This window comes from Dendrobates tinctorius, unplaced genomic scaffold (genome assembly GCF_039654945.1).
Source record: "Dendrobates tinctorius isolate UK_male_01 unplaced genomic scaffold, ASM3965494v1 ptg000152l, whole genome shotgun sequence".
Taxonomy (NCBI): domain Eukaryota; kingdom Metazoa; phylum Chordata; class Amphibia; order Anura; family Dendrobatidae; genus Dendrobates; species Dendrobates tinctorius.
The window spans coordinates 5,923,646-5,946,143 of NW_027361819.1; the positions used below are offsets into that span (position 1 = coordinate 5,923,646).

At 45.4% G+C, this 22,498-nt stretch overlaps 1 protein-coding gene across 2 annotated transcripts in view; it reads left to right on the forward strand.

Annotated features, from left to right (window-relative positions):
* Positions 1 to 22,498, forward strand: part of LOC141050831 (interferon-induced very large GTPase 1-like) — a 178,833-nt gene that overhangs the window by 5,499 nt on the left and 150,836 nt on the right. The gene's annotated exons all lie outside the window — the stretch shown is intronic.

Below are 22,498 nucleotides of genomic sequence, written 5' to 3' on the forward strand. Positions count from 1 at the left end.
TAAGAGTATGGTCTGGTGTCTCCAGCTTACCTGGTTGTATGCACTAAAAGGTTGAAACAAGAGCGCAATAGGGTCTTATCCGGGTAAAATGTATAAATAGTAAAGGTATTATACTCACCTTCTCAAAGAGAAAGTAAAGCCTGTATAGTATGTCAGCCTGCTGCACGTCCAACGGTCCACAGCGGAACCGCACCACAGTTAATAAGGAATAAATTCTTGGACTTTAAGTGCGCTGCCAGACAATGTCAACCCCTGAAGAAGAAGCGTTATGCTTCGAAACGCGTAGGGATTAAAGGGTTAACTTTTTTAACCTTGTGTTGTTATGGAATTTGTCTGGCAGCGCACTTAAAGTCCAAGAATTTATTCCTTATTAGCTTACCTGGTTGTGGGACAATACATCTCTGGATGACCTGTAGTACCGCTGTGGCGACTGGACAATCATGGGCACCGCATATCCTCACAAGATCTCCTTCTCTACTCCCCTCTTATCTCCTCTTCCAACAATCGCATACAAGATTTCTCTCGCGCATCCCCCCTACTCTGGAACTCTCTACCACAACATATCAGACTCTCACCTACCATCGAAACCTTCAAAAAGAGCCTGAAGACCGACCTCTTCCGACAAGCCTATAACCTGCAGTAACCACCGATCCACCAAACCGCTGCACGACCAGCTCTACCCTCGCCTACTGTATCCTCACCCATCCCTTGTAGATTGTGAGCCCTCGCGGGCAGGGTCCTCTCTCCTCCTGTACCAGTCGTGACTTGTATTGTTTAACATTATTGTACTTGTTTTTATTATGTATACCCCTCTTTACATGTAAAGCGCCATGGAATAAATGGCGCTATAAAAATAAATAATAACACCCCCGTTAAGCGAAGCACATCCGCGGGCTGAAACAGAACAAATTATGTTACAGGGGAACATACAAAAATATTTTGAACAGGCCTGTCTGTCAAGAAACAATGATCAAATACTACTTCCCTTCATGGGAGGTACTCTCTCTTTAACGTTGCTCAACATTGCCCTATCAAAAATACTCCTAATTAAATTATTCTACCTTATACATTATACTGTTACATCTATCTATGCAAATACTGACATTTATTCTTGTCCCTAAACTACTTGGGTGACAACCGTGACTAAATGGTTCGCCACCTGATCTGGACACCTTGTCCCTGAAACAATACTTTTCCTATTCACTATTAGGCATTGCTACTTCTATAACATATTTTACAAAAAGTGCTTTCATTTCCTACATAACAGTAATGTCACACATCAAATGGTACCTGCTACTAATACCTATCACTTCCCATATCTACAAATGCTATACAGTAACTTTTCAATAGTCTTACACAATATAAATACACATTTTACACTATAAAACAATCTATACATGGCATAATATTACAAGCATAATAACATTTTTATTAGTTACAATCAAAAGCTGTCATCATTTGAGGTAAGTGGCAGATACTGTCCCAGCTGGGGTATCGTCTAATATCCCTGTGCAGTGTGGAGGACCTGCTCAAAACCTCCAACGTTGGTCTTGGGTGGGCTGCAAGACATATCTGGTCTCCCCCATAGACCTCATCTTCAGCAACACCTAACAGGCTTTTCTTCTGGTCTGTAGTTGTTGTGCAGTGATGAAATCTTGACATTTTAAAAGGTAAATGTAAAACCAAGAAGGAGCACCTTAATAGGTGCTGCTGACCTACATACAGTTAGAGTGTATGGATCACTCAGTGTTCATGATCTGTCTTTTTTTTTTTCCTTCTTTACCTTAATTACTTATGAGAAAAACAAAGCATACCAAAAAACCTCAGGAAAAAGATATTTGGGTCAACCAAGTCAAAGGAATACACCAAGATAGCATGACCCCTAAAAATTAACTTTTAATTCAATAATTACAAACTTTAGATAATCCCAACTTATAGGGTCCAGAGCAATAAATCACACAAAAATTTAAATCAAATTGCAAGGGGCAGCTACGCTTGCCCTTATGGGCCCTAATAAGTCCCTTCCTGGCTGCGGAGGTTGGCACTCTAGTTGTTGGTGATGTGGCCCCTCCGCTTAACGCCAGTAGCCCTAGAACACTCTAGTTTTTAATTATTGAATTAAAAGTTAACTTTTAGGGGTCATAAAAACAAAGCATAGCCTGATGAAACATTTTACCAAAAACCCTCCTGGGGTTAACTATTTACAAAATGCTAAAGTGGTTCTGTTCACTTTAATGGGGCTGACATGACAAGCAGCCTCCTGATGCAGTGGAAGCATTTGTGCTCTTTTGCTTCCAGGGTAAGATTTCTGGATGGCTGCGTCTTGTAGTCATAATAACTGCTGTAGCCACCTGGGTATATGCTGCTTGAGGAGATTCATCCGATATAAATCTCCCCTGGTCTTGGAGATGAGGCCGATGGTGGAATGGTTGCTGGTTGAGGCACTTTTAAAGGTGCAACTGCAGCCTGGGGAATTATCTGCATCGCTGCAGCTGGTGTCAGTTCTGCTGCGCGTGGAGTTGGTGGTGTTGCCGCCATTGCTGAGATTGTTGATGGAGCCGCTGTTGTCGCCCCCTGGTGTTCCTGTGGGGCTATTAGCTTGGTGGGGATCCTGCGTACATGGAGCGCGTACCATCCCCTATCACCTAGATGAAGGCGACATACACTTTTGGAAGTGCATTGAGCAGCAGGGTGGTTTGCTGGTAAAAGGGAAAAAAAAATCTTTTTAATCTTCTGCCTGAGCGAGTGTGAACGAGCTGAGTGTGAACTGAGCATAAGTGCGAACTGTGGTAAGTGTGTGACTTGTGATTCGGTGACTTTGGATTCAGGGGGTTTCCAAGGGAGGAATTACTGAAATGTTTTTATTTTAGTAATACTTTTTATTTTATTAATACTTTTTATTTATTTTTGCTTATCGTTTTGTCTGGTGCAATCCCCATTAGGATGTTCTCCACTATTGCCAATGCCATCCAGTGCACGTCTTGCCACATGTATGAAATCCTTAGAATCATAGAATCATAGAATCATAGAATCGTAGAGTTGGAAGGGACCTCCTGGGCCATCTGGTCCAACCCCCTGCTCAAAGCAGGATTCGCTAAATCATCCCAGTCAGATGTCTGTCCAGCCTCTGTTTGAAGACTTCCATTGAAGGAGAACTCACCACTTCTCGTGGCAGCCTGTTCCACTCATTGATCACTCTAACTGTCAAAAAGTTTTTTCTAATATCTAATCTGTGTCTCCTCCCATTCAGTTTCATCCCATTGCTTCTAGTCTTTCCTTGTGCAAATGAGAATAAAGTTGATCCTTCTACAATGTGACAGCCCTTTAGATATTTGTAGACAGCTATTAAGTCTCCTCTCAGTCTTCTCTTTTGCAAACTAAACATTCCCAAATCCTGCAACCTTTCCTCATAAGACAGGGTTTGCAGACCGGTCACCATTCTGGTCGCTCTTTTCTGAACTTGCTCCAGTTTGTTGATGTCTTTTTTAAAATGTGGTGCCCAAAACTGGACACAATATTCCAGATGAGGTCTGACCAAAGAGGAGTAGAGGGAAATAATGACTTCACGTGATCTAGACTGTATGCTTCTGTTAATACATCCTAGAATTGCATTTGCCTTTTTTGCTGCTGCATCACACTGTTGACTCATATTCAGTCTGTGATCTATTAGTATACCCAAGTCTTTTTCACATGTGCTGTCACTTAGCCCTATTCCTCCCATTCTATATATGCTTTTTCCATTTTTATTGCCCAGATGTAGTAATTTGCATTTCTCCCTGTTAAAAACCATTCTGTTAGTTGCTGCCCACTGCTCCAGTTTATTTAAATCTTTTTGAATCCTCTCTCTCTCTTCTCTAGTATTAGCTATCCCTCCTAGCTTTGTGTCATCAGCAAATTTAATCAGTTTACCCTCAATTCCTTCATCTAAATCGTTGATAAAGATGTTGAACAATACAGGGCCCAGGACAGAGCCCTGTGGTACCCCACTTGAGACATCTTTCCAACTGGATGTGCAGCCATTTACGACCACTCTTTGGGTCCGATCACTAAGCCAGTTATGAATCCACCTAACAGTTGCCTTGTCCATTCCATACTTAATCATTTTTTCAATAAGGATTGTATGAGAGACTTTGTCAAATGCTTTGCTGAAGTCAAGATATACTATATCTACAGCATTTCCTTGATCCACCCAATCAGTGATACCGTCATAGAAGGAAATTAAGTTAGTCTGACATGACTTATTAGTTACAAACCCATGCTGACTCTGTTTAATCACTTCATTCTTATCCAGGTATTGACATACATGTTGTTTAATAATTTGTTCAAAGATCTTTCCTGGTATAGAAGTCAGACTCACCGGCCTATAGTTACCTGGGTCCACCTTCTTCCCCTTTTTGAAGATAGGAACAACATTTGCTCTTCTCCAGTCTTCTGGCACTTCTCCTGTTCTCCAAGAATTTTCAAAGATTATAGAGAGGGGTTCAAAAATTTCTTCTGCTATCTCCTTCAGTACTCTGGGGTGTAATTCATCTGGACCTGGAGACTTGAATTCATTTAGGCTAGCTAAGTGTTTCCTCACTATCTTTCTGTTTATAGATATCCTGGATTCTTCTATTCCCTTAATAGGACAGTGAATAACAGTTGATGTTACATTTCCTTTCTGAGAGAAAACAGATGCAAAATAGGAATTTAAAAGTTCAGCCTTCTCAACATCCTGTCTTACCATTTCATCATTTTCATCCTGTAAAAATCCTATAGCATCTTTGACTTTTCTTTTACTTTTGACATATCCCCAAAGTATCACATATCCCCTTGAACAGCCGGTCGAGGGTGTGCGAGATGTGAGCACGTTGTGCATTTGGAAGCCCAGATACTGGATCTAAATGTGCAACTGGCAACACTGAGATCCATAGACAATATGGAAGGAGTCTTCTGCTCACTGAGCAGACGCTCACTGGGATAGATGAGGGGGGGATGCTAGGTTGGAGCTGCAGGACAATGAAGCAGCTAGCAGGGTGACAGAAGGTGGGGTAGAGGGAAGAGCGCCAGGGAGGCTAGTCCTGATCTGACACACCCCAATAAGTTTGCTAAGTTGGCAGATGAGGGTAATGTTAGTGCAGGGGTAGCACTGCTGCAGCAAGGCATGTCCTCTGAAAGCCGGAGGAGCGTCTGCTCCAGTAAGGGGGGAAATAGGAGAGCAGGGCAGGCCAGACAGGTTCTGGGAGTGGGAGACTCCATTATTAGGGGAACAGATAGGGCAATCTGTCACAAAGACAGGGATCGTTGAGCGGTGTGCTGCCTACTTGGCGCTCGAGTCCGACACATCGCTGATCGGGTTGACAGATTACTGGGAGGCGCTGGTGAGGATCCAGCGGTCATGGTGCACATTGGCACAAATGACAAAGTTAGAGGTAGGTGGAAGGTCCTTAAAGATGATTTCAGGGAATTAGGCTGTAAGCTTAAAGCAAGGACCTCCAAGGTGGTATTTTCGGAAATACTTCCTGTACCACGTGCCACACCAGAGAGGCAACGGGAGATTAGGGAGGTTAATAAGTGGCTCAGGAATTGGTGTAGGAAGGAGGGGTTTGGGTTCCTGCAGAACTGGGCCGACTTCTCAGTTGGCTACAGGTTCTACGCTAGGGACGGGCTGCACCTCAATGGGGAGGGTGCAGCTGTGCTGGGGGAGAAAATGGCTAGAAGGTTGGAGGAGTGTTTAAACTAGGGACGGGGGGAGGGTATTCCTTTTATAGGAGGGGAAGACAGTGCAGATAGAGACCTGGGCACAAATAATGAAATTGGGGGTGGGGGTGGCATGGGGGGTGGGGCTAGAACAGTTTATAATTTAAGAAAGAATAGAGGTACAGAGAGAAACATAAAGTGCATGTATACTAATGCCAGAAGCCTTGCCAACAAGATGGAGGAATTGGAGCTAATGTTGTTGGAACATAATTCTGACATGGTGGGGATATCTGAGACATGGCTGGACGAGAGCCGTGACTGGGCGGATAATTTACAGGGCTATAGTCTGTTCAGAAATGACCGAACAAATAAGCGAGGGGGAGGGGGGTGTTTATATGTAAAATCATCCGTGATAATATATATGAATCTAATGAAAATGTAGAGTCCCTGTGAGTAGAGATAAGGGGAGGGGGGAAAAATAATAAATTACTAATAGGGGTTTGTTATAAATCTCCAAAAATAATGGAAGCAACAGAGAATATCCTCATAAAGCAAATAGATGAAGCAGCGACTCAAGGAGAAGTCATTATTATGGGGGACTTCAACTACCCGAAATACATTGGGGAACCGAAACCTGCAGTTCAGCAAAGGTGATAGGTGTCTGACAACGATGAGAGACAATTACCTTTCACCACTGGTTCAGGACCCAACAAGAGGGGGGGCACTGGTAGGCCTAATATTAACCAACAGGCCAGACTGCAGATCAAATGTATGTGTTGGGGGTCACTTGGGTAATAGTGATCACAAATTAATAAGTTTTCATGTATCCTTTAATAAGATGTGTAGTAGGACACTAAACTTCAGGAAGGCAAATTTCCAACAGATGAGAGATGATCTTGGTGCAATTAACTGGAACGATATCCTGAGACATAAAAATACACAAAGAAAATGGGAGACGTTTATTAGCATCCTGAATAGGACCTGTGCACAATATATACTGTATGGGAATAAACATGCTAGAAAAAGGAGGAGACCACTAAATAGAGCTGTAAGGGGCGCAATAAGGGACAAAAAGAAAGCATGTAGAGAATTAAAGCAAGTAGGTAGTGATGAGGCATTAAATAAATACAGAAAATTAAATAAATTCTGTAAAAAGAAAATCAAGACAGCAAAGATTGAGACAGAGAGACTCATTGCCAGAGAAGTAAAAATAATCCCAAAATATTCTTTAACTACATAAATAGTAAGAAGCTAAAAAATGATAGTGTTGGCCCCCTTAAAAATAGTCTGGGTGAAATGGTGGATGAGGAAAAAGCCAATATGCTAAATAACTTTTTTTCAACAGTATTTACACAAGAAAATCCCATGACGGATAACATGATCAGGGATAAAAATTCTCCATTAAATGTCACCTGCGTAACCCAGCAGGAAGTACGGCGTCTAAAAATCACTAAAGTTGACAAATCCCCGGGCCCGGATGGGATACACCCCCGAGTACTGCAGGAATTAAGCACAGTCATAGACCATTATTTTTAATCTTTAAAGATTCCATAATAACAGGGTCTGTACCTCAGGACTGGCGTATAGCAAATGTGGTGCCAATATTCAAAAAGGGGACAAAAACTGAACTTGGAAATTATAGGCCAGTAAGTTTAACCTCAACTGTGGGTTGGAGGGTTTTCTAAGAGATACTATACTGGAGTATCTGGAGAAGAATAACCTCATGACCCAATATCAACATGGGTTTACAAGGGACAGTTAGTCAGACTAATTTGATAAGCTTTTATGAAGAGGTAAGTTCCGGACTGGACCAAGGGAATGCAGTGGATGTGGTGTACATGGACTTTTCAAAAGCTTTTGATACGGTACCACACAAAAGGTTGATACATAAAATGAGAACAATGGGGATAGGGGAAAATATGTGTAGGTGGGTTAAGAGCTGGCTCAGGGATAGGAAACAAAGGGTGGTTATTAATGGAGCACACTCGGACTGGGTCACGGTTAGCAGTGGGGTACCACAGGGGTCAGCTTTCGTCCAGCTTCATTTTAACATATTTATTAATGACCTTGTAGGGGGCAATATTTGCAGATGACACTAATCTCTGCAGGGTAATCAATACAGAGGAGGACAATTTTATATCACAGGAGGATTTATGTAAACTAGAAGCTTGGGCTGATAAATGGCAAATGAGCTTTAATGGGGATAAATGTAAGGTCATGCACTTGGGTAGAATGAACAAGATGTATAATTATGTGCTTAATTGTAAAACACTGGGCAAAACTGTCACTGAAAAAGACCTGGGTGTATGGGTGGAGGACAAACTCACATTTAGTGGCCAGTGTAAGGCAGCTGCTGCAAAGGCAAATAAAATAATGGGATGCATTAAAAGAGGCATAGATTCTCATGAGGAGAACATAATTTTTAATTGGAATACTTCTGCCTCAAAAGCTGGACCTTGGTCTGTAAGTACTTTCTCTGGATAACCATGGGGTCTACAGAAGTGTTGTTGGAATGCTCTGGCTGCTGTCCTGGCTGTCTGATCTTTGACAAGCACAACTACCAGGAATCTTGAGTAGTGGTCAACGATGGTAAGAGCATAAAGGTAGCCTGAGCGGCTTGGAACCAGCTTCACATGGTCCAGGGCGACCAACGCAAGTGGCTGCTTGGTTGTTATTGGCTGCAGAGGGGCTCTCTGGCTATCACGGTCCTTTATGCGCAGGTTACACGATCCGCACTCCCGACACCAATTTTCAATGGCTTTCCTCATACCAGCCCAATAGAATCTCTCTCGGAGCAAAGCTTCCAACTTCTTCCATCCGAAGTGTCCAGCTCCATTGTGGTATGCTTCCAGGACCATTGATGCCTCTCTCTTCGGGATTACCACCTGCCTGACCAACTCATGAGTGCGAGCATTGACATTCCTCCAACACAGCTTCCATTCATAGACGAACAACCTGCCTATGTCTTTCCACAACTGCTGGGTTTCTTCAGGAGCATCTGACTCTGGACGTGAGTCAGCTTGTGACAGTAACTCCTTCACTAGGCGGACTGCAGGGTCATCATCTTGGGTTGCTGCCCAGTCATGATGAGGTAACGGATTCAGAGTGGCTTCTTTCAGGACAGACCTTCTGTTTCTTACTTCTTGGGCACGTTGGGCTGCAAGTGGCCGATGGAAGGGGGGTAACTCCACTTCTTCAAGTGCCTCAGGGTCTTCTCCGGCATCTGGCAGATTAGGCATTCTGGACAGCGCATCTGCATTGGCATTCTTGTGCCCAGCTCGGTACTTGATGGTGAATTCGTAGTTAGATAGCTGAGCCATCCACCGCTGCTCCAGTGCTCCCAGCTTTGCAGTCTCCAAGTGAGTCAACGGGTTGTTATCCGTGAAGATGGTGAACTTGGCTGAAGCTAGGTAATGCTTGAATCTTTCAGTGACTGCCCAGACTATGGCGAGGAACTCCAGCTTGAAGGAACTGTAATTGTCAGGGTTCCTTTCTGTGGGACGCAGCTTCCTGCTGGCGTAGGAGATCACTTTCTCTTTTCCATTCTGTACCTGCAACAGTACTGCTCCTAGTCCCACGTTGCTGGCATCTGTGTACAGAACAAATGGCTGGTCATAATCTGGGTAGGCCAGAACTTCTTCTCCTGTGAGAGCCATCTTCAATAGAGTGATGGGTTCCTCCAACACCTCAGTCCAGTCAAAGGTGGAATTCTTCTGTTTGGCTTTCTTGGACTGCCCCACCAGAAGATTTTGCATGGGGGTGGCTATTTCAGTAAAGCCTTTGATGAATCTTCGGTAGTAGCCTACCAACCCGAGGAATTGACGTACCTCATGGAGGTTGCTGGGCTTCGGCCAGTCCAGGATGACAGTGACATTGTCAGGATCTGGTGCCACAGCTTCTGCGCTCACTACATGACCAAGGTATTGGACCTTAGGTTTCTGGAGGTGGCATTTAGAAGGCTTCACCTTCAGGCCAAAATTAGACAGAGCGTCAAACACCTCAGCCAGGTGTTCCAGGTGATCTTCATAGGTCTTGGAGAAAACAATTACATCATCAAGATACAACAGGACTGTCTCAAAGTTCTTGTGTCCTAGACAGCACTCCATCAGCCATTGGAATGTTCCTGGGGTGGTGCAAAGCCCGAATGGCATGTAGTTGAACTCACAGAGTCCCATTGGTGTTGTAAATGCGATTTTCTCCTTGTCTGCCTCTGCCACGGGAACCTGCCAGTACCCACTAGTGAGGTCCAAGGTGGAAAAGTAGTTAGCAGTTTTAAGTGCAGCTAATGACTCCTTAATTCTAGGTAATGGGTAGGCATCTTTTTGTGTAATGCTGTTAATTTTCCTGTAATCAACACACATTCTCATGGTACCATCCTTTTTCTTTACAAAGACTATGGGAGCTGCCCAGGGGCTGCAACTGTCTCTGATAACCCCAGCTTCCTTCATCTCCCTCAACATACTCTTAGCACATTGGTATTGTGTTGGGGGTATAGGTCTGTACCTCTCCTTGATGGGTGGATGATCACCAGTGGGGATATGATGTTGAACCCCTTTTGCCTGCCCAAAATCTAGTGGGTGTTTACTGAATACCCGCTCATATTCCTGAGTCACTCTGTAAACTCCATTTTTTCGTAGGTAGGTGTAGAGTCAGTTCCTACCTGCAGTTGCTGAGACCACTCCTCCTGCTGCTTTACAGGGCCATTGTCCTCCACCTGGTCGGAGGGGACCAAGGGCTCTGCTGCCTGCAATGCGTTGTTACTAACAGTGAGCAGCTTAGGAATTGTGGCATACCGAGATATTGTTGCCTCCTCCTCCCCACAATTCAATACAGGTACTCTCCCTTTTTGGACATCAACTACCCCCCTGGCTGTCAGGACAGTGGGCCGGCTGTCAGAGTACACTGGTTCCACCAATGCCTGGTAATCTTTACCAATGAGGCCAATGGCTGCCCGACACCAAACCAACATTCCACATCTGGGAGGTATTGCAATTGGAAAAGGATCACTCACTCTGACACTGCCGATTTCTCCGCCACGGGTAAGTTCAGAATCAGCCCAGTACCTTTTGTAAAGAATGTACGGCATGGAATCACCTGGGAGCCAGTGTCCAGCAATGCGTTCAAGGGGATGCTGTCAATCACCACTGGGAGGATGGGTCTCCCTCCCATGTACTTGGCTCTCCAGTTCCTTGGGCCTGGTGATCCTACTCCTGGGGGTTGGCCCTCTGCCCCAGGGGTTACTCGTTTAAAGGACATAATCTGGTGAAATGGCCTGCCTTGCGGCAGCGGCGACAGATGGGACGTCCTTCCTGGTCATAGCGATTGTTGGGCCTTCCTCGAAGAGGCGGGATCCTCTTCTTCCGCATCCATGGGACATCCTCTGGACTGGAGGCAAGCTGGATCTTCTCCTTGGAGGACTCCTGCAGGGACTGCACGGTCTTAGCAAGTGTAGCCATCCCTTTGGTCAACTCCTGGACCTGGAGACGCAGCTCTGCAGATGGATCAGGGTCCAGAGTCTGAGCATCAGCCTCCACGGGGCTGAGAGGGAAGGACGTTGCTTCCTGATGGTAGGTGATCGCTGGGCGCCTAGGGGGTGCTGGACGGTTGACAGTTGTTTCTTGCAGCACACGGATGGCTCTGTCTTTGAATTCAGCAATGTCCAGTTTAGGGTTCTGCAGGGTTATAATGCGCAGCTGTGCTCTGTGGGTGCTAGACAAGAGTCCTTCAATAAACTGCTCCTTTAAGAGTCCATCTCCATCTTTAACACCATCTGGATCAATCTGTCTGACAGCCCATAGCGCCTCCTGCAGGTTGAGTGCATAGTCCCTTACACTGTCCTGCGCTCTCTGTTAACAGCCAAAGAACCTCATCTTGATTTCGGCTGCAGTACGGGTATCAAAGGTGCTTCTCAGCTTAGCCAGGATTTTTTTAACAGTCTCTTTGTCAGTATCCTACCAGGCATTCACTTCTCTCTGTGCTGCACCTGTCAGCTGTCCAATCAGAATATTCACTTTCTGGCTTTCAGTCAGAGGGTAAACTTTGAATAAACTGCACAGTCTCTCTTTAAAGTCACTCAGGGTATGGGACTCCCCGGAGTACTGTGGTAGCCATGCGGCTCCCGGGATGTAAGGCATAGACAACGGCATTATGGGGACCGCTGCGCCGGGTGCTGATGGAGTTGCGGCGCGGATGGGCTGGCGGCGGCGCCCGCCGCTGCGTTGGCGTTGTCCTCAGACATTCTCTCCCCCCCTAGTAAACGTTAGCCAGGGCCGGAGGTTGAGCAGGCTTACCGGCAGGGTGATCAGGAAATACCGGAGCTGTAGACCTCTGCTCACTTCTCACGTGCTTTTCTCTTCCCGCTCGGCGCTGCACTGTTCGCGCTTCTTGGCAGGCTCCGCCCATGAAGGTCCTCCCCTTCGGCTTCCCGCGTGTGCCAAGCAGCGGGGCAATGGCGGCAATGGCGTCAACAGCTCACAGTACAGTCAATGGCACAAACACAGTCTCTTGCACACAGGACCCGGGGGTACCGGGCTCCGAAATCCTGTTCGTGACGCCAAAATGGGTCGCCCTCCCAGGGCTGTGGGGTACTTGGTACCGGGCCGGTATCAGCAGGATGTGTCACAGTAGTGGTGACCTAGACCGTGGCCCTGGGTGCTCATGTAAAAGGGAGAATTGTATAGAGTTTATGGATAGTTCGTGACGCCACCTGTGGTGCTCGGCAAGATAGATGTTAGGCCGACGCTGCATGCAGTTCCTCTGGGACCGGTGGTGTGGTTCAGCTAAGATGGTGAAGCTCCCCACAGGTGGAGCTGTAGTCCCAGGGCAGTATAGATGTGTGTAGTGGATGGCACAGGGATGTAGCAGTGCCGGAAAGGTGACAGCAAGAAGACAAGAACACAGCGGGATGCAGTTTCTGTACCTTTACTTGGTAAATGCAGTCCAGGGTCCTGGTTACAGATGGTACCAGAGCAGGCTGGCCTGGAAGCAACTCAGGAATCTCTCACAGAAGGGATTTGAAGTCTCCTTATCTGGCACTTTCTATGAAGAACTCCCAGTACTCAATTACACTGAAGTTCCTCCTTACTCTCATCCCTCTAGACTCCCCGTATGGCAGACAGCTGTAGCCGCTATTCCTCTCCTGGCTCACTCCGTGCTGTTGTGCCTCTGAGTCTTAGGTGAGAGTAAGGCATTTACAGCTCTCTACTCCTCTGGTGTCTGTTGCAGGACCGTTAGTATCCAAACAACCGTGGAGACCAGGCTCCAGTTCATGCGATCTCACTGGGACTGAGCTCTCACCTTCCTCAGTCTCCCCAGCTCCTTCTCCTAGTCTGCACTCTTCACCCTCTCGGCAGAACTAACTAACTCCCTCCCCGGGACCTCAGAGAAAAGCTCTTTCCCTAGTTTCGGTTCAGAGCTCCCTCTGCTGGCCCGGAAAGGGAACAGTGTTGCATGTGTTGATTAACTGTGAGAGAGACCCTTTATTGCCTCCAAGCCTGGCATTACCCTCCCTGGAGGAAGGCAAAGCCACTGTGGCGGCCATACTCCTGGGGGCGCCACACTTACACTTGGGGTTATTTAGTTTGGAAAATCGAAGGCTTAGGGGTGATCTTATTACAATGTATAAATATATGCGGGGATAATACAAAGACCTTTCTAATGATCTTTTTACTCTTAGACCTGTGACAGGGACAAGGGGGCATCCTCTACGTCTGGAGGAAAGAAGGTTTAAGCATACTCACAGACGCGGATTCTTTACTGTAAGAGCAGTGAGACTATGGAACTCTGCCATATGATGTTGTAATGAGTGATTCCCTACTAAAATTTAAGAAGGGACTGAATGCCTTTCTTGAAAAGTATAATATTACAGGGTATATACACTAGTTTCCTTAATATTGCGTTGATCCAGGGAGCTAGTCTGATTGTCGTTTGTGGAGTCGGGAAGGAATTTTTTTCCCCAATGTGAAGCTTACTGTTTGCCACATGGTTTTTTTTTGCCTTCCTCTGGATCAACATGTTAGGGCAAGTTAGGATAGGATATGGGTTGAACTAGATGGACTTAAAGTCTTCCTTCAACCTTAATAGCTGTTACTATGTTACTCTCCAGGAAACAAGTCATGCTCCGGATGTCCCCGGATGAGGTGGGCTTCAACATCCTGCCTGTTTACGAACAGATCGGGGGCTTTCCTAGAGTTCTGAAGAAAGACCAACCCCCCTCTCCAGGTTGAAACAGAGGACTCTGCCCCAACCCATAGGGTTCCAGCTCTCTAAGCGCTCTCCCCGGGCCTGGGATTTGCCTCTTAGATCCCACTCCGCTAAGGCCATCTTCTGTTTTTGCGTCCCTCTCCTCCTGTTCTAATTTTAGCACCTGCCTGCAGCAGAATTCTTTATTGGTGATGGGGAACCCCATTATGTCATTTCCCTCCTCCTCCCAACTGGGGATCTCCGGCCTGCTGCGCGCTGCGGGAGATGACGGTTGTATTGGGACTGGTTTCAGAATTCCTCCCCTGGGCATAACTTTCCTGTCCCAGGCGATGTCCATGACGACCTAGCCGGACTTTGGGGTTGGTGGTAACCCGATGGGGCCTAGCAGGGCGTCCCATGTCCCAGGAGCGGCAGCCGTACCTGTACCTCCATAGCCGCTGTCATCCTTCCCAGGCTCTGGCATTGCAGGGACTGTTGCGGCAGGTACTGGTGACGGTGGTACCTGGGGACTGGCAGTGGGTACCAGTGGCGTTGGTACTAATGATCTGGCGGTCTCCTCCTGAGCAGCCTGACATTTTTGTGCAATGAGAGCCTGCCACTGGCACAGACTCCTGCTCAGCTCCTCAATCTCCTGCTCCAGATGCTTCAGGTCAACATCCTCCACGGGGCTGGAGCCTGATTCCACAGAGCCGGGAGAAGGTTTCATTTCTCCTCCGCACTCCACAATCCTCCCTCCGCTCTCCATCATGGCCTCCTGGTGTACTGGCTTCTCCGCTTCTTTCTCGCCACTGAGCTTCTCTCCACCCCTGGGGGCGGTGCCTTTTTCCTTTGCTGCCATTCCAGGCCAGGATCCAGACCCCTCTTGAGGTCAGCCATAATGCAGTTACATAGAAGTACAATCAAGGGAGGTTAATTCTGTTTCACGATCTTCCTTGGGTACCGCCCACAATGGCACACCTCACTGCACACCTCGTGGGACTGCCATAGCAGCTATCTTTACAGTCAAAATCACAGTCCAATAAATCTGTTCCTCTGCACATTTTGGTTTGTCATTTATCAATTCAGTCAAATCTCTGGCACACAGGACCTGGTGTCACTGTGCTTCAATATCCTGTTCTTGATGCCAAGCTGGAGCACCCGCCAGGGCAATGGGGTACTTGGTACTGGCTGCTTCTCAAAGGGGACAGTGTCACAGTGGCGGTGACCCGGTCCGTGGCCCTGGGTGTCCAATAAAAGGGATATATTTACAGGGGATGAAAATAAAGAGTTTAATAAGTGTTTGTGATGCCACCTGTGGTATCTGGTCAGAGGCGACCAGCGCTGGAATGCAGATCCTTTGGGACTGATGGTGTGATGCAAAAAAGTTGAAGTAGCTCTCCACAGGCAGAGCTTAGTCCCAGAGCAGATGGAAGATGTTGAGAGAGAGAAAGATGTAGTGTGAAGCAAGGGATGTAGCAGTGCTGAGTAGGTGACGCAGGAAGAAGGCAGAAGACAGAGCTGAATGCAGTTCCAAAGCTTTACTCACAGTTCTGGTGCACACAGATGCCCGCTTGGTGCTACATCCTCCGGGTGAGGAATCCAGCCAACCTCCAGGCAGATAGAGAACACCTTTCCAGAACTCCCTGTCAGTATATGCCTTCCCTGGCCGTCTTTGTTGCCTTCTCGCCTCTTCCTACACAACACCTCACAGTCTCCCAGGCCAGCAGCCGCGGACCTTGTCGGATAACATGCACAGTTCGTTTCCTTGCTCCCTTTTGGCTGTCTTTTCGGTGAAGATAACTGGTTAGTGGCTGTGGCCCCTACAGTTGCCACAGCTGTCGGCTTGATAGCTGAGTCCTGATGTCCACTCCACTAGGCTAGAGGCCAAGACCCTTCTGCGACCTGGATTTCCCCCACATGACATCCGTCAGCATGGAACGAGCCCCACGGGGAGCTCTCTCTCCACCCTTGCCTCTGGGAGTCCCTTTCCCACTTCAGGGAACTTCCTTCAGTCACCTTCCTTCCCAGCAGCTCCTGCTAACTGGGAGTTGCACACACGTCCTCTCATTTCTCCCCAAGGAGGGAACTGATCCTAACTTCCTTCAGTTCTCTTGCTCTCAACCTAAGCTCCTCCCACCTCCCAACACCCTTTATGATCCAAGCAGGGATCATCCAGGGTGCCCTGCTACTCTAGGGTGCGTGTTGGTTGTGTGTGTAAGATTGTGGTCTGGTGTCTGCAGCTTACGTGGGCATGGGATACTACGCCTCTGGATGAGGTGCAGTACCTCTGTGGTGACTGGACCCTCAGGGGCGCCACAGAAGCAATTGCCTCTTGAGTCAGAAACAAGATATATTGAAGGGAATGTGTCACCTGCAAATTTATTTTTGAAGAAATGTAGATTATTCATGCTTTTAATTAAAAAAGTACAAAATATGAAAATTAATTTAAAAAGTGTTGCTATTTTTCACTTCTTAACAGGGGGAGCAAGCTGGGGAAATTTGCCATAAAAATTTAGTGTAGTGCTAGCTCGCATTATGACTGTAGTAAAAGTGTGTGGGGTCAGCTAACATGTCTGATGTCTCCTGTGCGCCCCTTCTGGGTGTCTGTAGAAGGGACCTCCTGTCGCTGCTTGCACTGAGCGCTGTGAGTGGTGACAGGAGGTGAGCTGTGAGCTACAAAAAATGGCACCTGGCTCCCCCTCAGCTGTGACCTAGACAGCCAAGGGGACATGCCCGGTTTACAGCTGGAGATAGCCACAGTGTAGGACATGCGTTTAGACACTGGCTGCAGTCTCCTATGCTCGGGGGCTGCTATATTTGCAATAAGTGTTGTGATCAGACACACACACCAAAAAATAAAAATGGTCACCCCCCTAGCGGCTGAAGAAAGAAATAATAAATAAAAAAAGTTAATTTTGTATTAGAAGTAATTGATTATCTAATCAATAATTATTAATACAAACGTAAAAATCGCTGCACCTTTTTGTTATTACTATTATTATGCATTTATATAGCGCCATTTATTCCATGGCGCTTTACATGTGAAAAGGGAAAATATAGACAAGTATAATAAACATGTGTAAGACAAGGGACACACAAGTACATAAGGAGAGGGGACCCTGCCCGCTAGGGCTCACAGTCTACAGGGATGGGTGAGGATACAGTAGGAGAGGGTAGAGCAGGTCGTCGGGTGGTTCAGTAGACCGAGGATCATTGCAGGCTGTAGGCTTGTTGGAACAGGTGGGTCTTCGGGTTCTTCTTGAAGGTTTCCGTTGATGGTGAGAGTCTGATGTGTTGCGGCAAAGCTTTCCAGAGTATGGGGGAAGCACGGGAGAAGTCTTGTATGCGGTTGTGGGAAAAAGAGATAAGGGGGGAGTAGAGAAGGAGATCTTGGGATGATCGAAGGTTGCGTGTGGGTACGTACCTATAGACCATGTCACAGATGTATGGAGGAGACAGGTTGTGGATGGCTTTGTATGTCATGGTTAGGGTTTTGAATTGGAGCCTCTGGGCAATAGGAAGCCAGTGAAGGGCCTGGCATAGGGGGGAGGCTGAGGAATAGCAGGGAGACAGGTGGATTAGTCAGGCAGCAGAGTGAAGAATGGACTGGAGCGGTGCCAGAGTGCTAGAGGGGATGCTAGAGAGTAGGAGGTTGCAGTAGTCGAGGCGAGAGATGATAAGAGCATGCACTAATGTTTTGAGGTTTCGTGGTTGAGGAATGAGCGGATCTGGGAAATATTTTTCAGTTTGAGGCGGCAAGAGGAGGCAAGGGCTTGGATATGTGGTTTGAAAGAGCGCAGAGTCGAGGATCACCCCAAGGCAGCGAGCATGCGGGACTGGGGAAAGAGAGCAGCCATCTTCCCTTTAACTCAACTTCAAAGCCACCTCACATTTCCATAGGAAATTGTTGTCTAATGAGTTTTTCTCTTTCCAAATCTCTATTGTTGGAACCTGAGGATGGAATAATTCAGTGTGAGGGAATTAAAGCTACAATCCCCACAAGGTGGTGACATTCACCACTCTACTAACAAGGAAGAACCACACTGTCCATCTCTGCCACAACACAGAGAAGAACAAATCTAAAGGTGGGAACAGAGTTACATATTACATGAGTTTGGCATGTATGCATTTACTTTTCTTTATGAGCACTTTATATTTTACCACTTTTTATTTGTTGCCCTCTGTTGATTCTGGGATTTTTTGTCATGCTTATGTACTATGCATTAAGTTAGAGCTGAATGGGATAAGTATATTTAATTTTATAGTTGGTCTAATTTTACTTATGTATCAACTTTTTTATCTGTTTTTTATAACTTGGTGACGCCATGTGTGCACAGTGTTATATAACTAATTAATAATAAAGGTTTTTTCGTAATGATGTGCCTTACGTCATATTTTTATTTTCATTCCTATGGATTTAGTAACTTTCTATATCTGATACCGAATGGTCTGCCATTCAACTTTTCCCAGCAGAGGAAATATTTTAATTAGGGGAATTTTATTAATTTTATATACATTATCTTGTATATCTACTCTGCTGTGTTTACAGGTGGGAACAGAGCGCACAATAGGGTGACACCTTAGGGGGGGAGATGGTAGGAGAGGGCAGGATACCCTCACCTGGTGACAGGTACTACTCCTATGTATGCTATCATTGTTTCATTGTTGTTATTTGATATAGTTGACAGGCTGGATACTTACCACTATACTAACGAGGGAGAACCACCATTGTTTAATTGTTATTGGCTGCAGGTCTAATGTTCTCATTCTTGTTCCATTGTAGATTGTTATTATTGTATGTAATTGACAGCAGGATACTTACCACTATACTAACGAGGAAGAACCACCACTGCATATTTCTTATTAGCATCTGCTAATCTACAGCTCATTCTTGTTCCATTGTAGATTGCTATTATCTGATATAGCTGACTGGTGGGGATACGCACCACTATACTAACGAGGAAGAACCACCACTGCATATTTCTTATTAGCATCTGCTAATCTACAGCTCATTCTTGTTCCATTGTAGATTGCTATTATCTGATATAGCTGACTGGTGGGGATACGCACCACTATACTAACGAGGAAGAACCACCACTGCATATTTCTTATTAGCATCTGCTAATCTACAGCTCATTCTTGTTCCATTGTAGATTGCTATTATCTGATATAGCTGACTGGTGGGGATAGGCACCACTATACTAATGAGGAAGAACTGCCATTGTTTAGTTCTTATTGGCTGACATCTTCATGGGTCCAATGTCATCATTTTTGATCCATTGCAGATTGTTATTATTCTATGTAATTGGCCAGCAGGATACTCACCACTATACTAACGAGGAAGAACCACCACTGCATATTTCTTATTAGCATCTGCTAATCTACAGCTAATTCTTGTTCCATTGTAGATTGCTATTATCTGATATAGCTGACTGGTGGGGATACGCACCACTATACTAATGAGGAAGAACTGCCATTGTTTAGTTTTTATTGGCTGACATCTTCATGGGTCCGATGTCCTCATTCTTAATCCATTTTAGATTGTAAAATTCTGTATACTTGATTGGAGGGGACATTTACCTCTGTGCTAAGCAGAAGGATCCCTATTATTCTATAGTGTTGATGGGCAGGACACTCGCCATTATACTCATAAGGAAGAACCACCACAAGCCCTGGATATTTTTGTTGGTCACTACAAGTTTGGCTTTACCTCTATGTTTTGGCGGTTGTCAGAGTTTGTACATTTGGAGGATGACATCCACAGAACTGAGTGTCTGCAGATATCACAACACATCTTGAGGGCCTTTTCCTTGATAGTATCATAACAGCCAGCTGGAGATTCTCCCGCTGAGAGCCAAATTATAAATGGAATACAAAGATTCTGACGCCAGCTCTCATCTGGACCCCTCAGGATGGTTTTCCCTGGACCCTGGAGAAATGTCAAGAGCAGGTAGGAAATGAGAAGTTCTATAATGATCTGATGGTGGTAGGTCTCATTCAGGCATCTGTCTTTCTCATATGTGAATACCGATGTCCATCCGTGTGATAGTGCTGGACCACATTTTCATCCGTGTCTGGTCAGTGTCTGTTTTACCATCAGTAATTTTTCTAGTATGCAAACAAAGTGTCAAAGCTTCTCTTGCGAATTATAATGTTAAAATCAGAGACTGCATCAATTGTACACAGATGACATCCGTATGCTATCCACCGAGACTTGTATAGGTGATTTTGATCCATGAACAGAAAGCATGAAAACGTACATGTGAACAGCACCATAGGCTATAATTGGCATGTGATCTAGTCATAAAAATACATCTAGAAACACATATGTGAAAAAGGATGTCTGATCGAGGCCCTGCAAAGACACGTCAACCCACAGCTTCCTTTTCATCGATTTTCAGTTCTTATATCGTTGCCTTTTTACTTCTATCATTTCTTTCCGTTGCCTTTCCTGTCTCCTTTTCATCTTCCTCTCTCATACGTTGGTCAATGCTTCGGCCTATGAGTTGCTGTAGTGGTCTCAGGCCCATCTCCAGGGTCACTGCTGAGGTTTGGGAGGTTTCCGGCCTGCTGGAGCTTCACTAGATATATCCGTACTGTGGGTGTAAGTTCTTTATAGTGATCTGGCATTAAAGAGTCCAGACAGTTTTTACTTTTTATTTACAAGAGAGAATTCATACCGGACTACAAATAATATCTTCCTGCGTTCAGGTCATTGTAATGGAGACTCATTGTGTTGTGATAATGGGACTCCACCTGCCACATGGAGACAAGATGGAAATGCCCCAAAAGTAAAATAAAAGGACAATTATAATTAATTGATAAAATCATTGCCTTATATAAGTGCCTATATAAAGATACATATCGCGCCACACTAGACGCAGGTTGCCGCTGATGCCGCACACGTTGGGCTCAGTTCTTTTGCTTGGTAATGCTATAATATACGCTGGGTTACGTAATTATCTATTGTAGAGCTGTAAATGTATGTTTGGGCTAACCACTTATATTCAGTGGTGTAAGAAAGTAAAAGAAAATATTTCACCAAATATTAAAGAAAATAATGATTCTCCCATAGCACATATCCAACAGACACATATGAGGGCAGGGAAAAAAACAGTCTTCTATAATACACTTCCCAACTGTCCTACATGTGTTTGAACCATCCTGATATTTCAGATAAATTCCCACCAAATTCAGAACTAAACCAGGCAAAGTCATTCATTGTTATTGCACCTTTATCTTGAATAAAGTACAAATATTGCTCATCTGTTATTGTAGATTTTGTTCACATAATGTCCGGTTTGTTCATTTTTGGTGGGAGAAATAGAACCACATTCCGCACCATCCTCTATGACAATATAACACACTCCTGCTAACGACGAAGGACGCCATTACTAGTCAGTGGGGTATATTTGGGGTGGTGGTGTCCGTCTGGGCCACAACACAGGTATGAACAGTCTTATTCCCACATTATTTCCTCTAGCAGGGTTCATATCGAGTTTCATATAAAGTTATTTATAGTTTGTGAAAATTATTTTTCATTTCCCAATAAACTTTGTGGAGCCAATGGATAAGATCAGTCCTGGTCACATGATGGATAGATGGCTCGTTACAAGACATGGCTCGTAACTGGAGGGTCTCTAGCCCTTGGGGAAGATTTATGAAGTGATTAGTTTTATGGCCATTCTCGCCTCTTTTTTGAAAACGTGATGCAGGTTTAGGCTGACGCTGGTGTTACACGACAGAATAACAATCGGTCACATTTTCATCCACAAAAATGTGACTATTCTTTTCTCACATGTCATCCATGTACAATTCGTTTTTATACTCGGCAGTTATTAATCATTTACAGTTTCCTATGTCCCAGAATTGCAATGTATCTGTAATAATTGGATGCCATGCTGTGGTTCTATACTGTGGCTATATCCCATGGCTCTGTCCTGTGGCTCCATTTTGTGGCTCCACACTGTGGCTCCACGCAGTGGCTCTATCCCGTGCCTCTGTCCTGTGGCTCCATTTTGTGGCTCTATGCTGTGGCTCCACACTGTAGCTATATGCTGTGGCTCTATACTGTGGCTCCACACTGTGACTCTATACTGTGGCTCCACACTGTGACTCTACTGTGGCTCCACACTGTGACTCTATACTGTGGCTCCACACTCTGGCTCTATACTGTGGCTCCATACTGTGGCATCCGATTTTGTTTCTCACACCCATAGAGTTGAATGGGTGAGCCTCATCCGGTTTCAGTTATGTCTCAGTATACTGCAGTTTTTTCACAGACATATTCTGAATAAAAAATCGCCTATCTGCCGCCTCATGGAATAACAGGTCAGTGTGCTATCCGATAAAATATCAGATGGCACACGCCTGATTTATACGGTGGTCTGAGTGAGCCCTTAGTGGAAGGTGAAGTGCAAATTCAATGCCCAGATGAATTTACTGCTTTACATAGGAGACAAGATCGTCTATTGTAATCATTATAAATGGCTATTAAGGTCAAAACTCAATTATAAAATAATTGTAGAGCATGCTTCACCAATGGGCCCCATGGAGAAAAAATATACCACACTGTATAGTCTGCTACGCTTACCTGTACAGGTAAAATAATGTACCGTCAGACACTAATAGAGCGCTC